The sequence below is a fragment of the Anas platyrhynchos genome, chromosome 2 (assembly GCF_047663525.1).
Source record: "Anas platyrhynchos isolate ZD024472 breed Pekin duck chromosome 2, IASCAAS_PekinDuck_T2T, whole genome shotgun sequence".
NCBI lineage: Eukaryota > Metazoa > Chordata > Aves > Anseriformes > Anatidae > Anas > Anas platyrhynchos.
The window spans coordinates 152,401,351-152,405,892 of NC_092588.1; the positions used below are offsets into that span (position 1 = coordinate 152,401,351).

Sequence of the window (4,542 nt, forward strand, 5' to 3'; positions counted from 1 at the left end):
CACGCTGGTAATTGGTAAACGGATGTCTGAATCAACTCAGGTTCAGGACAACATGAAAACATCACCAGAAATATCAGTAAGAAATGCAGGGTCTTTTTCTACTTCAGGAGTAAACAGGTTTTTCCAACTTTTCAGAGGTTTTAGTCCTAACCTCCTTTCTGATGCTCTCAGACTTGGGAAAAGATCTGATGTTTCTGAAGAAGGGTTAGCAAATGTCTTCTTGTCAGAGACCAGATGCACTACCAGAAATTTGAGCCCAAGCTTCTGGCACAGATTAGAGTTTCTGGGAAAAGAGCTCTTTTCACCTAAGTTCAGCTCTGAATCTTGATCTAACTTCACAAAAAAAAAAAAAAAAAAAAAAAAAAAAAAAAAAAAAGCAGGCAGTGCCACAGAATCGTTCATCTGCCCTGTTTTAGACCTGTACGAGTTGCCCTCACAGGCACATACCTCTCTCCTTGGATTATAAAGGGGCCCAAAAGTGATGAGCTCAGATTTAGATAACTAAATCTGAGAACCCTAAAGGTAAAGTGGATGAATTATGTCCTCAAAAATAGCACCTAGTCTCAGGGTTATGGTTCCATTTTCTTAGCACACAACAGTGATTTAGTTGACTATCCACTAGCACTAAAATAGCAAGAATACCAAACGTGAGCACCCTTTTCTTCACATTCCTCCCTAAATTTACTCTGCTGCCCTTCACAAGAGCTGCCCACTGACAGCTGAAAAAGTGATGGTGTATATAACAAGACCAAAAAAAAAAAAAAGAGGAAAATCTAGAGCAAGAGCTGCTAGATGCTAGCGTAGACCAAGCATGCCAGGTTGACATATGTTTGCCTTCCTAGTTAGCTCACACCCTTCCCATGATTAAATGAGAGATCATCTGGATTGAAGGAAATTAGTATCTGTTCATTAGTCCTGTGAAGGTCTGGTAGCATACCGAGCATACAATCAGTAGAAGCGGTCAAAATATCAAGTTTATTGCAGTTTTTTCCCACAAAAGCTAAAAACAGCACTTTGACCAAGTTCTTTTAAGATTTCTCATTGAAATAAAAACTTCTCCACGAGAGAATTTGAAAAAATAAGACGTTCTTGTTAACAGAGCACGAGCTAACCCCAAAGACATGGTAGTTTGGGTTCTGTTTGTTGGTTCTTGTCTCTGGTAAGGTCTCAGGGAGGACAGGGTTTGTCCTGGTACCAACAAGGCTGGTGAGAAATATTGGAAGCACTTGCCTGGATCACAAAGGAAAGGTAAATCCCTATCAAATCCAATCTGTAGTGAAGTACAGCATAACAGTACCTCATTCATAATACTTGCACTAATACAATTTAGAAAAGAACAATTCCAGTTTGGGGAATTAAATGTTTTATTTTCAGCGGGGAAAGAGGAAAAAATAAATATAACTCCTTTAATGAAAGGGCTTTATCTAAAAAAGGTTAGGAAGTTTCTGGACTAACTTACTCTGGCTGAGAAATGCTAAGCAGCCCATGAAGAACTTTCCTCAAGTTCTAGTACCACAAGGTACAGTTATTGTTAGCTTTGTGGTTGTTGTTGTCGATGTTTGTTTGAACTAATTGATCCCAGTTCAGCTCTCAGTTGTGCTGATCCCAAAATCCTCCTCATAGCTGATGCTGCTTGGGTATGGTATTGGGAATCTCAGCAGAGCCCATAGTGGGGTAAATGAGGGAAATAGATTACTTTAAATGAAACAAGATTAAAACAACTTAAGGAAGGGTGGGGATTATTTCTTATGAGGAACAGCTGAGCGAACTGGGGCTGTTTAGTCTGGAGAAGAGGAGGCTCAGGGGAGACCTTACCACTCTCTACAGCTTCCTGAAGGGAGGTTGCAATGAGGAGGGGGTTGGCCTCTTCTCACAGGTAACTGGTGATAGGACCAGAGGGAATAGCCTCAAGTTGCACCAGGGAAGGTTCAGGTTGGAAATGAGGAGACATTTCTGCTCAGAAAGAGCAGTCAGGCATTGGGACGGGTTGCCCAGGGAGGTGGTGGTGTCACTGTCCCTGTCAAAGAGAGGTTTGAATACTCACTGTTCAAAGAGAGGTTGGATGTGGTGCTTAGGGATGTGGTTTAGTGGTGACATTGGTGGTAGGGGGGTGGTTGGACCAGATGATCCTGGAGGTCTTTTCCAACCTTAATGAACCTTGGGCAACCTCTATGATGCCCAAACTGTATGTGTGCTCTTGCCTGTTACGTTCATTCCCAATTGATCACTGCTGTGCCTTACTGTGCTTCTGCCTGATCATAAAATACAGTAAATGAGTTTTTTTCAATGCTGTTTTTTCCTACTCCAACCAGGCCTTTATCTCTTTTTAAAATGCAGTCCTGGAAAAGGCAGCCCATGAGCTCCAGCCCACTGGACTCATCCAGAAGCAACCTGAAGGATCCTGGGGGGCTGAAGCCACCTGAACGATCCCCCTGGTGCTGGCTGCAGCAGATAGAAAGTCGCTGCAAAGAGGCAGGCCTACTTCCACCCGATTTATTATTCAAGTGTAAAAGTTTAATGCATCTATTTGAACAATTAAAGTATGCTCTCGAGCGTAGTTGTCTTTTTGCTTCTGAAGAGACAATGGCTCATGAATCACTAAGTGCTACGGCCGGCACCCCAGCACGGACTTATTCATGAGTTGCTTGTTTCTTTGTATACACCCAGGAGGAAGAAAGAGCTTTAATAATAGACACCATTAAAGAGGATTTTAAGAAAATTAGCAACCTCACACAAAACTCATTGGGCTTCTGGGACAGATTGCTCACAGCTGGAAGCCCGATATGTTTAAGGGTGGCTGGTCCTACTCTACTACAATTTTTATAAGATTTTGGCAGTCCTGCCATAAAAGTGTCTGTAGTACAAAGCATGACTGGAAGAAGCAGGACCTTCCTTTGGGAAAGAACTGAGTTGGCTTTGCTGCAATTTGCTCAGTATTTTGGGGGGATATTCATATCAACATGGTGCAACTGATGATAATACTCCAATTACATTTAGTATCCAAGCAGGAAAGAGGAATTAATTTCAGGGTTACCTTTGGTTATTAAGGCTTTGGAGTGCTCATGACCAAGTGTCTGTAACTCACAGGGCAGAAGATTTAAATTATCAACCTGTGTAAGATTTGCTTTCTTCTTTGGTTTTGAAGAAAATGATGCCATCACTAAACTTTTCTTTCATGGGCATTAACAATTTATTTTGCAGTGTTATTCTGCTGCTGTGCAAACCACGATGGCAACTGCATCCAGCAGCTTTACAGTTTCAGTTTTGATGCATTTGGGAATGTATTGGTTCAGAAGACTGCATCTTGCCAAATACTGGTAATTGTATTCCTTCTTCAGAAAAATATACTAAGTAAAGTGAATGTTTCTGGTAGAGTTGCCCAAAAAATCTTCCCACCTCTACCAAAAAATGCTATTTTGTCACAGCCAATATTTGCGTTAATTCAATCATTCATTGTAACATCCACACAAGATGAAGTCCAATACAGAAGAATACCAAGGTGGGGAAAAAAAAATACCACAATTTCAAAGCAACTTCTGCTTGAGGAGAAAGACTTGCAAGCCTTGATGTTCATGCAATGTGCATAGCAGGCTAGTTGCAGCTGCCAGGCCTGATTTGTGGCAATACTCCAGAACAAATTGTTCGATTTATAATTCCATAAAGCTATCCAGAGAAACGTAGAAGTCAAGCTGGGTTCTTTTTTCCCTTCTTGCATGTTGCCATCAGGAGGAAAGATTCTTAGAGACAAATTAGATGTTAGATACGTCTCTGTAATCTTGGAGCCTTACAGAGGTTACAGGATGGTAACTCATACAAAATAGTGAAGTGAAAAGACTGAGGAAAAAAAAAGCATTAACAGTGAAAAGCTGCAAAACCTGCAGAACCCACGACCCCACAGCATGGAAAGTTGAGGGTACTGATATGTCCTTCTATGTATGTACAACTTGCATGTTTAAATATTATTCTGACATCAAGAACTGTAACACTGGCTTAAAAAATTATTTTTTTCAAAAAAAAATAATGAAAACTGTATTTGTCATCATTACCTGACAGCACACAGTTTACATTTCTTGTATAGTAGAAGAAACCATAATAGAAGCATTCTGCTTAAACACAAAACAGATTCATATAAAAAACAGCATGACAAAAACTTAGAGCCTTAAGAAAATAAAATAGTCCATTATTTGATATCACTCTGCCACTGCAGATACACGGGTTCGATTTATGCTGGTAAATTAAATGGTGCCAAGGGACGTTCCCAGGCACTGGGGTAACATAAGCTGTATAGTTCGGTTGTAAGCATGATCCATGGCACCATTTGGGCCATGGCCAATTGCCACTGAGCCAGCTAATGCCAGAGCACGACTCGGGAATTAGCACAGTCCTGAGACCATCCCAAAAGCAGTCTGCATGTGGTCACTTTATTGGGAAAGACATGAGAGTTTAGTAGGAGCAGGCTGTTCCCATGCAAGTGGATGCCAGAGAAGGGTTGTATGTTTAATTTATAAGCATTGCTATAACCACTCAGAACTGACATGGGAA

At 41.0% G+C, this 4,542-nt stretch overlaps 1 long non-coding RNA gene across 1 annotated transcript; it reads left to right on the top strand.

The window, feature by feature from the left end:
- Positions 1-1,652: 1,652 nt before the first annotated feature.
- Positions 1,653-4,063, top strand: LOC110354450 (uncharacterized). The gene is made up of 2 exons (XR_002406426.4): positions 1,653-1,876; positions 2,338-4,063. It is a non-coding gene; the product is annotated as an uncharacterized lncRNA (long non-coding RNA).
- Positions 4,064-4,542: the final 479 nt, after the last annotated feature.